The 13,809-nt window shown below is 36.9% G+C and overlaps 1 protein-coding gene across 4 annotated transcripts in view; it reads right to left on the bottom strand.

Moving 5' to 3' along the window:
• LOC122816834 (tripartite motif-containing protein 54-like) overlaps positions 1 to 13,809 on the bottom strand; it is a 361,207-nt gene that overhangs the window by 99,922 nt on the left and 247,476 nt on the right. The window lies entirely within an intron of this gene.

Below are 13,809 nucleotides of genomic sequence, written 5' to 3'. Positions count from 1 at the left end.
TGCTCTGTGTGAGGAAGGTCTCATGCAGAATGGTTCCCCATAGCCAGCAATCTGTGGTTCTGAAATGCTAATTACAGCCAACACAGCTGATTTGCACTATCATCAGCCAGTGACATGCAACCACTGTAGAATATACAAGGCCTTCATCTAGATTAGGGTCCTTTTCTGATATGTTGTGCTGGACATTACTGGGATGAGGAGACTACACCGTTGCAGAGGGTAGGTCTGCAGCAGACACCTTTACATAGAGATGGATGTGCTATAGGCTGCAGCTACTGCTGCAGGTAAGAGACATAAGCAGGGTGTGTGAAGACTTTGGAGGATAGTGAGCTGTAGGAGTAGCTGTGTGAGCTGTTTCAGCCTTGATGTAGAGCCAGGCCCAGAGTGGGAGTACCCTCTATAAACCAATGAAGGTATGTGTTTAAGGTCAGTATGTTAGGCAACAGTACCAATAACAGTGTACTAGGCAACATGTTTGGTCTGTCCTTGAGCAAGATGGGGTATATATCTATATATGTATATATCTATATATATATATATATATATATATATATATATACACATATAAATATATATATATATATATATATATATATATATATATATGTATATATATATATATATATATATATATATATATATATATATATATATATATATATACATATTATATATATATATATGTTGTTGTGTCTTTCGGCTTTTCCCGGTTAGGGGTCACCACAGCGGAACTCCGGTCTGCTAATGATTGGCAGTGGATTGTTATGTGCCGAGTTGCCAGCCCTGACACACAACCTTCAACGAAGGTATGCCCATTCATGCATGTCTCCCCACAGAAGACACTCTAGCTGAGAATTGAACATGACAATGTCTTACTGTGAGGCGACAATGCTACCGCAGCACCACCACCGCATATATATATATATATATATCTATACACACACGTGTATATATATATATATATATATATATATATATAGATAGATATATGTATATATACATTAATACTATCTTTTCATACAGAGATAATAAAAATGTGTTTCCTGTCTATTCCTGGACCTATCAAAAGCTTTTGACACTATATCTCACCCTCTTCTCCTTAATAAGGTAACTGCCCTCAACTTCTCTACCTCTACTGTGGCCTGTTTTTTTAGCTATCTTTAGCTATCTTTCTGACTGACTTCAGTGTGTGAGATGGTAGTCTGCTGTCTCCCCTCCTCTCCCAGTCAAAATGGGTGATGCTCAGGGTTCCATTCTTGGCCCATTGCTTTTCAATATCTTTACTAATCACCTCTATACTTCCTGTTCTCTTTCATCCCTTGTTCAATATGCGGATGACTCTACAGTTATCACTACTGCTGATATCCCCACTGACCTCCTCAAAGCCACCCAGACCTCTTTCAACTCAGTAGAAACTTGGCTTGCTAACAACCAGCTTATCCTATACCCTAAGAAAACTAAGTTTTTACTTTTTCTTCCCCAAAATTTTATCCATCTTAAATCAACTTTCTCTATATTGTCTCTAAATAACACTCTTATTGATGTTGAAACTAGTACAAAACTCCTAGGTGTCATCATTGATGACCATCTTAAGTTTGACTTGCATGTAAATATCTGTATAAGGAAGACTCACCAACAACTCGGCCTGCTTTACAGGAGCAATAAGTTCCTTACAAATAAAGCTAAGGCAACCCTCTCTCAAGCCTACCTCCTACCTAACCCATTATATGCCTCAGAAATTCTAACCAATCTCAACTCTTCTCTCTTATCTAAGCTTGAATCTACCCACAACAAGGTGGCTAGATTTGCAGCCAATCAAACATACAGATCTCATCATTGTCTCTCTCTCTCTCTCTCTTAAACACCTAAACTGGCTAAAATTCCCCCATCTGCTTCTTTTCAGTCAACTCCAGATCATTCAAACCATCTTATATCAGCCATCTTACTGTCCTAATCTATCTTCTCTCATCGCCCTATAAACTTCTAATAGGCCTCTCCACAACACAGACCAAGATCGATTTCAAATTTACAAACCTAATTCAAAAACTGGTTGCATCCTATATAGCTTCAATCATGCCATTTCCTGTAGCAAACTGTAATTTGCAATTAGGTCTATTATACAACTAAACCAGTTCAAAACAGCAACCAAAGAATATTTGAAAAGCCACTGGACCTTCCCTTGTACTCACCCTCCATGACATACCTTCCTTCACAATAGCTGCACATTGCCTATTTTGTTTCCTGACTCCTCTTTACTCTTATTGCTATTGATTCTCCATAACTGCATATTGTCTATACTGTATCCTGACTCCTCTTTACTCTTATTGCTATTGAATTTGTATTATCACTTTATTGCTAGACCTGCACGATTTTTCATTACTACTGTATGCAATATAATTTGTGTATATTATTTGAAATGTTTCTGAGTTATTATTTATTTGGACTAGAATTGTATATACTGTTTGAGATGTTTTAGCATTATTGTTTATGTGATTTGAAATGTATCTTCCGTGGAGAACTCCCTGGGCCTCTGCTGAAAAAGTGCTATCAGCTCAGTCAGACTAACCCGTTCAACAAATGTAAAATAATAATAAATTTTATATATATATATATATATATATATATATATATATATATATATATATATATATATATATAGTTCCCCTTTATAATCTCAAAATACTGAAATCTCACATTTCAGTATCTCAAGACCATAAAGGCAAACGCTCAAAATCCCAAAACCCCAAAACCGCGAAAAACAAAATCGCGAACATTAACACACCATACACCACACAACACATACACCATCCTACCCACACTACAACAAATCAAACAACAAAACATACATAAACACAATAACACACATCAACACAACTAAACTACATATAAGCAGGGGGGCAAGCCCGCCTGCACCCCCCATGTCGGGGGCTGCACCCCACACACCCCATACTTATATATACCAACTCTGAGATCGCACAAACAGGAAAAGACAGCAAACTCACACCCAAACATTCTACAGTCCCTCGCGCATGTGCACACACACACACACACACACACACACACACACACACACACACACACACACCAACACATCCAACACTTACACACTCTTACTTTCACCTGCCTACCCTAACCCACATGTACAGCTTACAAACACACTCACATACATCCAAACTCCCACCCAAATCCCTTACAAAACACTCACTTACCTTAAATTGCACCTAAATCCACACACGACACCGGACACCATCCACGCAAACCACCGCATGTAACATAGCATAAAGCCATAACCACGAATTTGAGATATTTAAATTTGCGATTATGCATTTTCGCTATTTTAAAAATTCCCCTTTATGGTCTCAAGATACTGAAATTCGAGATGAGGAACCATATATATATATATATATATATATATATATATATATATGAATATGTCCACCATTTGGTCATCTGCCAGGCCATATATTACAGTCTGGTAGTAATCTGCAGCATGTATGAGGGCAGTCTTTGTTACAAGCAGGGACTTCAAATGTGTATGTTCATTGTGCAGTTGTGGCAATCTGCACTGTGGCTCTGAAAGGATTGTGTGGTGCACTCTGATATTAGTGGCCTTCATTTGCAGTACCTGAGTTGACATTTTCTGTGAATTCATATTATTACATGATGTGACAATTTATGAACATATACATTTGTTGTTGGGATACATGAAGTGTGTTCCTACTTGAAGGCCTGTGACTTCCATCAGTTAAAAGCAGTCAATTCATTTGACATGCATTGCATGTATAAAGGATGCATGACTCTGTCATTAATTGCTTGCTTTACAATACTGAAAATTCAGTGCAACACACTACTGGATTTAAACTCAGGACTGTGTGTGGCAAAGATGTACTGTCTATGAGGCATTTAACAGATTGAGCTACTGAGTCATTGTAGCAGCAGGTGTATTAGCAAGACATATGTGAACACATACAGGCTGTGACAATCATGTTTTACATCCATCAGTATGTGAAAGGCTATATATGGATGTATTTCTGCACCAGGGTCCCAGTCACACATGTATTTTGCCATTAATGCCTTAGCAGGTGTCTTTCTACATGTTGCTGATAAAAAGACATGTAGCTGCTATTAGAGGCCTCACTTACATCCATTATTATGTCTTTGGATTTGTAGTGGTGTACTATTGCACCAGAGTCTCAGGCACAATCCCATGTTTTCCATTAAGTTTTCTTCAAGTTTGAGCAGCGAGGCATATCATGCAGCTACACTGAAATGCACTTAATGACTGTAACTGGCAATTACTAGTTTTTTTTAAAAAGCACCTATTTTAAGTAAGAGTTATGTGGCGTGGCAGGTTAATGCACTGGTCTGCAGGTGTGATGGTCTCGGGTTTGAAACATGGGACATCTGTACTTACCACACTCATAGTGCAACCTGGCCAGGTGCCCTGTATGGGACTCAACATTGCGAGCCCTCTCAGCTGCAGCTGTTGGGAGAGAAGCACACCATTATGCATACCAGTTTTGCAGACATTCAGCTTGTATATTGTTAAAACAGAGGAAAAATTACTTACATATTTTTGGGACATTTTCTGCTCTAGCTTCTTGGACCCAGGTGTCCAAGGTTCCCCTCTTTCTCCTCTTCAAGTTGTCATAATGATGATGAGACTTCTCACCTGTGTGGAGGATACCAGTAACACTGGTGGTTTCCCTGGCCAAATTGTCCCAGGCCTCTCCCTTATACTCTGAGTCCTGGAAACTACCCTTCAGCAGCCTAGGTTCATGTTTTTTACCGGGAGCCCAACCATGATCCTGGACTCCTGAATACCCCACTTCTGTGCTCAAAAGTGTGCACCTTCACCAGCAACACCTGTCATATCAACAGTCAACTGAACTCCAATGAATGGTGCAGACTTCCCGCTTATTGTGCTTAATATAGGCTGTTTTCCCACCCTCACATGTCATCACTCAACATTCAAAAAAGGGCTGCGTCACTTAGTAGTGCGCAAACCAGTTAAGCAGAGCTGAGCAGCATGAACAACCGTGGTTTCAGCAAAGCTTAGCACTGCGCACACTTTGGTAGCCGTTAAATTATAAACATTCTGCTTGCTATGAACTCGAACCCAGGACCTACTACACATAAGGCCATAACTCATGCACTCAAACCCAGGACCTACTACACATAAGGCCATAACTCTACCCATTTAGCTACTCAGATATTATGAAAACAAGTATACCTTCACATATACTACTAGTCTACCTGTTAGCATTGCTGAGCACCACACCGCACCATGCAAACACACGTAAACATACCTATAAATAAATAATTAGCCTGAGGTTTTAGCCATGTTCTTGTACTGACAGGAGGTCTGATATATATATATATATATATATATATATATATATATATATATATATATATATATATATATATATATATATATATATATATATAGGTAGCTATCTGACTGTGCAATTTGGAATGCTGTTACAGTTTCAGACACAATCTTGCTTATTTCAAAATTTAAGTATTTAGTTTAATAGTATACAGTTATTACTCATTTGTTATGAATTTGGATAAACATCTCCAGAGTTAAGCTTGCTTTTGCATATTTATCCTAGGCACTTGTACAAAGGTATTGAAAATCTGGTTTGAGATACTATTTTGTTCAGAAATATTTATACATTTTATATGAGAAGATGAAGAGAAGGTAGGTGAGTACTGGTAAAAGGTGAATGATAAAGTTGGGATTAATTGATACCACAGGGATATGTTTATGGTTATCTTTTCTAAAGTCAGGATAGTATGTTGCAGAATTGTTAGGTATTTTTAGGACTAAGTGACCAATTGAGATTATGAAGTACTATTTTGTTGTTGGTATGCCTTACAATGGGAATATATGGTGGGCAACATTAAGTAAATCTAGCAAGTTGAGCTTAGGTGGTTGAACGAAAGGTTAAGTCAGTTTGATGAAAGGTATGAAAGTTTTGTAGGCAGCAGTTGATGCTGGGTAGATGAAGAATCCTATATGGTGGCTTCATGAATCTGGTACACATATCCAAATCAAAGGAACTTGGTCAGTTATAAAATATCCTAAGAGTCTAATATTTTACACAAAGTCTGTGCTGTCATTGGAGGTAGCGAAAGGAGTTTTGTGAGTCTCTTCTAAGACTGACACATCATATTGTTTACAGGCTGATTATATGTCAGACATAACAGATACTCATGGCCATATATACCCAGGGCATGCAACATAAAAAATAAGCAAGCATTTGCTTGCCCATGGTGACATTATGCTGCCCATCACTACTGACAGTATCCACCCATCTTTAACGGTGACTGTACTATGTCATCTCACACCTGGAGACCTTGTTGCCCAACACAGTGGCAGATGCAGGGGAAAGGAGAAGTAATTCTGGTATACAAGGGGCAGGCAAGTGGGGTCAAGGCTGTCTGAAGAGTTTTCTTTAGTTATATGAGTTACTTGCATTAATACCTACCTCTAATCACCTGATCTGAAAAGTAGATTTTATTAACATTGCTACCCCATTTCTCAGAAAACATAATGGAACCTGCACTGAAATGGATCTGAATGGAGAGATGATGAAATCAGCAAGAAAAAGAGAGTAGTAATGCTGGAACTGAAGTCATCCTCAAGTCTTGGTGAATGCCTTTATGTGGTGTACCCTGTTTTCACCAAATCTCACAAAGTCGTTATTGATATAAAGAAGGTATATTACATAGCATATATCATGGAGAGAGAGGTAGGTTAAAAAACAAACAAATAAAAAAAAAAAAGACAGTTGAGTGCACAAGCCCCAGGATAAGAAAGTGCCCAATTCTGGTATGCGCAATGGTGCCAGGCCTGGAAAAAATGGCAGTGTAGAATCCTCAGGACACAGAAACATTCCTAGAATGGGGTTAGGCCAGGCTTAGGGGAGGATGGCCCCTGTTGTAGAAGGAAGTAGAAGTGCACAAAAAACACACAAATTAACAGGCCTAAAACGAGCCATAAAGATGGTAGAGCAGGCTATTGTGGATAAGAAAAACATTATGTGTTGTTACTATTATGCAAGAAGTCCAGAATTTCCAGATAGGAGACATTCCAAAATATTAAGAGAGAAATTAGAGGAAAGAAAAATACTTCCCAAGAAAAACTGTCAAAAGCTTCAAATGCAAATTTGCATTCATTAATACAACAGATCCATGAAAAACATTACATAAACAAAGAAACTTTGGGTCATCTGGAAATAGAAGCAACAGAGGAAGTGCAAAAATATTATGAACAAAACCCAGGGATTTTTGAAAGGTATAACATGACATGGGAAAGAAAAAGAGACATGATATGGTGCAATATTTATGCAAAGGAGAAAGTAAAATTAATCAATATAAAAAAAGCAGCTCCAAAGATATTTGAAGAGAAAACTAGACATGGAAAATCTCACAATACAAAAAACAAGAACACAAAAGGGAAACATAGAACAGAAGATTAGTAAAGTAGAACTTAAAGAAATAGAAACTGAAATTATGGAATACCTACAAAGTGAAGGATTTAGTGTAGAAAGTCTAACACAGGTTATAACACAGCATGATGGAACAACGAGTACCCAAATTAAGGAAAAACAGGAGGAGCAGGAGACATCTGAAGAAGAAATATGGACATGTGAAAGAAAAAGAGATTTAATGTGGTGCAATATTTACACAAAGGAGAAAGAAAAACGAATCAATACAAAAAAGCAGTACCAAAGATATTTGACAAGAAATACAAGCAAAGGCACCTGGATATTAAGTTTCACAATGCAAAAAATAAGAAAACAGAGGGGGAAAGTAGAAAAGATGATTACTAATGGAGAAGTTAAAGAAACAGAAACAGAAGTAATGGATTACCTGCAAAGAGAAGGATGTATTGTAGAAAATCCAGCTCAGAAAAGGTCACAGCATGATGGAATAATGAATCCCTAAATTAAGATGAAAGAAGTGGAACAGGAGGCATCTTATCATTTGCCACTTGATAATGCTGTGGAACCTTCAGAAGGAAACCAGTACAAAAGTTCAATTGGAGTTGCACAATAAGGGAAGGAGCAGGGAACAGTGGCAACTCTGATACAGGGAATGTTGTGGATTGATGGGCTAATGAGGTTCCCCTATGAAGGAGCAATGGATGATGCAGGATGCAGCTGAAGAAGATATGTCACAGGAAGACATTCTGGAACTTTCTGTAGAATGCCCACAAGAAACAGAGAGTAAAGAATGCACCCTCAATTTAGAAGAAAATTATCAAAGGGAAGAGTTGCTTGAAATGGATAGACATATTAAGATCAATAAAAAAAATATGTTTTAGAAAACTGATAGTGCATCTTAAGAGTGAACATGTATGACATCCTAAAAACTAGACCAATAACTTGCCTTTTGATGAAGTACAAACTATATACTGGAAATAATGGAGAAAGAGTTTAGAGTTATTTAGAAGAAAACTCAGTCATAGCAGTAGAACATAAGGGTAACAAAAGAAAGTCATACAGAACAAAGGATAATTTGTTGCTAAATAAAGCCATAGCGGAGAACTGTAGAAGGGGAAGAATCTAAGTATTGCATGGCTAGATTACAAAAAAGCATCTGACGGCATCTCACATTCATGGATAAAGGAGTGCTTACAGATGTAAAAGATACTGTACATCCTACATTGATCAACTACATTACAGTGACCATGAAACAGTGGCAAACCATTTTGCAATTAAGCCATGACAAAGGGCTAATTATTATCCTAGAATTATAAAAATTCAAAGGTGGGTATTCCAGAGTGATTCTTTGTCATCGCTGTTGTTTTGTCTTGCCCTTAACCCATTAAGTTGTTTATTTAACATATTGGGTCTTGGTTACTATTTGGCTCCCAGAAAACAAACTTGCTTAAAGATTTAACATCTACTTTTAGTGGATGACTTAAAACGGTATAGTTCATCAGAAGCAGTATAACTTTCTCAGATTAAATAAAAATGACACTTGGTCTTGATAAATGGGCAAAAGCATCGTTTAAAGAAGGAACGTTTCAGTACCAAGAAAATATCCATCTAGAACAGAAATGAGATATAAAGCAACATGAGCAGGAAGGAGTGCATACATATTTGACAACTGATGAAGGACTGGCAATAAAATATGAACAAAAGTGAATAAAACTTAGTAAGGAACACTTCAGAATACGAGAACTAATATTGAAAACAGCCTTGACATTCAGGAATAAAGTCCAAGCCATAAACCAATTTGCTGTTCCTGTTTTAATTTACAGTTTTGGCTATTGGATCAACTGGACAAAAAAACAAGAAAAATGCTTCATGCTTATCAAATGATAAATAAAAATCAGTATATACCAAGATTATGTATTTCATGCTCTGAAGGAGGTGTGGGAAAATTGATTACATGTATAGATCTGCAGTTATGGGACTGCATACATATCAGCTGACCTCAGCAGATCCAAAATTAGTGAAAGTTTTAAAACATGAGGAGAAGAAGTCTAAGATGACCTCTCTACTTAGTTTAGGAGAAACATTCAAGTGGCAAGCGGGAACAGAAATCAAACCTGAAGTAGACAAAAGTCTCACATCAACAACTGAATGTGCCAAAAAAAAAAAAAGAAAGAATATAAGATGAGAAGGAAGGAAAAAAATGTGGAAAAGCCATGAATATAGTGACAAGTGTTGAGATCACCTGGAACAACCTCGTGTTGATCAGGATTTGATGCAGGAATGGTTAAGGAGAGGTGAATTGAAACAACAGGATGAAAGATTAATAATGGCAATCCAGGATAGTGGACTACACATATGCTGGTTTATAAATTCCATTGGAAATGTGGTAGAAACAGACAACTGTAGGTTCTGTAAAAAAAAAAATTTAAATCGATTGTACACCTTGTTGCTAGGTGTGACATACTCACGGTAGAGGACCTGTACACTGAAAAGCACAAAAATGTGGCAAGATTGTTGTACTAGGGATTCTGCAAACACTACAGTATAGAAGTATCTGAGAAGCACTGGAAACATGAACCACAAAGCATTATAGATAATGATGAAGTGAACATCACATGGGGCCACCAATATACGAAATAATAAAATATCAAGATTTGCAGTGAGAAATGAGAGCAATGTCAAAAAAAGTTACCAAGACTGTTGCAATAGTAGCAGGTGCAATGGATCTAATAAAAAAGAACATGTACTCATATTTGCTACTAATACATGCAGCGCTTTATGAATTGCAGCAGTCAGTTCTTGGCACATTGCAGGTGCTGTCAAGAGCACATTTGGCTAATAAAAGATTGTCAAAGATTGAAATAATGGTAATTTCATGAAGTTGAATTGAACCCTGACTTAGGATTGAGGTCCATTATTGTCATGGTATTAGAAACCCAAAAGATTTGGGGAAATTAAACTGAGAATAACTATCAGCAGGATATAAATACTCTAATTGCACTAGAGCCCAACAGATCTTAATCTCACTGCAGAAAGGAACAGGCTGCTACATCTGGCTCTTGGAAATAAAACAGGTAGAATTTCTCAAACATATATTTACTCTCCTCTTCTTACTGAGGACTGCACAGCCAAACTTAATTTCTGCCAAAAGAATAAAAATCACCAGAGGCTGTAGTCACCTAGTAGCCCTTTAAATTTAGTAAGCATATCTTTCTTCTTACACAGATTGCCCATGCCGATGGGATGCCAGTCCTGTCCTAGATTGATTTAAATACTATATCAGAATGTTTTATATGGATCCCCTTGCCATAACTGCCGAAAGAACCAGATTTTACCCAATCTACGGGTTTCTCCAGTATTAAAAGTTTTTCTCAGCCATGAGAATGGAAACCATTTGAGGTCCATAACAGCTACTCTGATTTGCTTTAAAATTGATCCCTTGGGACTGAAAGTAAAGGGCTAACTAATTAAATCAAATCAAAGTTATTAAGGCATAGACAAACCAAATGGTTTCTAAAGGAAAATAAATAATTTATGCAAATGAAAACATCTCTGTATATATTTTATTCTTACACACAACATCCAGCAGTGGCAGACAAGATGACTACTCCAGTGACTGAAAACTTGGTTTCTCCTGTGTTTCATCAGGAGAAACAATATGTTTCAGCCAATCTAAACAAATTGGTGTAAGCCTCATATAGAGAAACAAGCAATAAAAAGCATGTTTGCAAGGGAGCATACCCCTTTTTATCATCGCTCTCTACTTACTTACTTATATATATATTAACTCCATAGTTGTACAACCAGTGCATAGATAGAAACCACGTCAGCAGTTGTTCCCTATGGTAAAACAGAGTGTGAAGTCGAAAATTGAGAAATACAGGTGTAAAGTCGAACATTGAGAAATACAAACTGGCAAGTTTAAACTTGCCTACTATATAACCATCATACCTGCCAGTCCTAGGATTGCCTGTTTTGCTCCTATCCCTGCTATCTAAAATTCTATAAAAGGGTGTATGTTAATAATAGAAACTCATTTTGTGGCCTATGGATTAGTTATGGTTTTCAGACGTACCCATCATATTATAACTGCAATGCTTACATATAAAAATAGCATTTATAGCAGCTCTACTGCAGGTGAATTGACAGAAGTCATATACATATACATATACATATACATATACATATATATATATATATATAGAGAGAGAGAGAGAGACAGATCTCACAAAGTCCTTTGATTTAGTCTTCCATTAAAGATTTTTTGCTGAGCTTAAACTTTACAATCTAAACCCCCAACGAAATCCACTCTTCAGGGATTACATTGATAACCGGTCATTCAAATTTCTGGATGGCCAGTCTGTGGAATGTTCTATATCTTCATATACCAGCTGCAGGAGTGGACCCTATTAATCTCTCTCTCTCTCTCTCTCTCTCTCTCTCTCTCTCTCTCTCTCTCTCGCTCTTTTTATTAACATCCCCTCTGCCAGCCTCTAAACCATAAGTACACATGTCTGTGTGGATGCCTTGACTATTTGGCTCCCTAATCACCTCATGTGCTCATAAAAATAAGTTTATCTAAGAATGTTGTATCATTTTATAAATAGTTCAGCCAACATTGGATTAATATCAGCTTTTCTTCTCTGTGTTCTTTGGAAACTAATAAAAGTTAAACAGGGTGCTCTCTGACTGGGTGCCGATTGATCAAATGTTGGATAAAATGACTGGGCCAAATACTTAAGGGTGTCATATCTGCTCCTGGATTTTTCTAGGCATGTGCATTAATATCTTCCAGATTTCAGATATGCTAAGTATAAATATTGACTGTATGGACTAATAACCAAGGCCAAATTCATTGTTGGCAAAGTTCTGTTTAATTAATTCCTGGAATGTGCATTACCCATCTCCACAGCAAATTCTTTTGCTAGCTATATTCATGGTCAAGTCTCATAGAAGGAAGCACAACTGGCTTATGTTAAAGAAGGCTAAATATATCCAAGTCACCAGCAGGGATTAATGCTAACATGAACTTTTATTTTCCCACTTATTAGCCTTGATTACTGCCCCTCCACAGATAGAAAGGCAAATGTCTAACACATTGCAAGTAGGATTACCTTACCACCTGTCCCTCTTTATACAGTACAGTCTTGTCCTGTGGAAATATACAAAAATGTATAGGAAACACCTTAATATTATACAAAACAATAGAAACATTCTGCAAAAGTGAGATTTATTTTGGCCACAAAATGAACTTCAGGTGTTTTCACTTGCTGTTGCTATAATTTGTCCTACAAAATCTCACATTTATGTAAACATGTGTCACTTTGGGCATTTTAAAAGGTGGCAACTCTAATTACAATATCATGCCACTATTTACATACTCCACACCTTTCTCTAGTAGTACCAGAGCATTCTTTAGTAAGTAGTACTAAACCCTTTAGTATTGTTAGGCCCCAAGAACTGGAACTGAGCATTTATTAGCGAGCAGAGCCTTCATATTCAGCTCTGTGGTAAAGCCTCACTTATTTGTTGTTGCAGTATTGTTGTTATCAGTTACATATTTCAATAGATGGTATAAATCAGATACATATTACCCTGTTTTCATGATGCCATAACAACAGTCTTAGTGGTTTTACATGCATATTATGCAAATGGAGATTTCTAACCTTGTGTCATCTTGATGAAGTATCTGATTATAAACAGTTTTATAATACTATAGACTTGTTTGGTTATCTGTTGGTGAACTGTATTCTTTTGTTATGCTATTTTATATACTCGTACCATAGAGAATTCAATTGCTTGTAAGTAGGTCATGTCTGAATGAGGTCCAGTGTAGTTGTTATGAACAAGATTAAAAGCAAACAAACAAATAGCTCAATAAAATCCTGGTAAGGGCAATTACTCACTTGTAATTTAAACTTTTATAAACTTACTCATGTGCTCATTTTCTGATAACTGCTTGCATTATTATTCTGTACAAATGTTATAAAGTAACTAAAGGAAAAGAAGGCAAGACATGAGGTATGAGCATGGAAGAGAAACATGGGGTAAATTCAACGACCCTGGTGAAAGGTACTAAGTGAAGAACATGATGCTAATCATTTTTCACGATGCTATGCATTTTGGAATAAGAATGCTACTGATGATGATTATACAAGACATAACAAGAAAAAACTTTATAGGGGAAATAAGTCAAGAGTTAAATATTACCAGTGGAGGGCATGGAAGCAGAGATATAGGTCTGGCAAACATGACAAACAGGTAGCAAGCATGATGCTATTGAGGAATACAGATCTTACTGACACAATGAAGATGAAGAAACCTGGTTTTCTAATGTCCATTACACCTTCAG

This window comes from Protopterus annectens, chromosome 12.part0 (assembly GCF_019279795.1).
Source record: "Protopterus annectens isolate FY-2018-M chromosome 12.part0, PAN1.0, whole genome shotgun sequence".
Taxonomy (NCBI): Eukaryota; Metazoa; Chordata; order Ceratodontiformes; family Protopteridae; genus Protopterus; species Protopterus annectens.
Note: the sequence above shows the minus strand (reverse complement) of the source record. Positions and strands in the feature narration are given on the sequence as shown.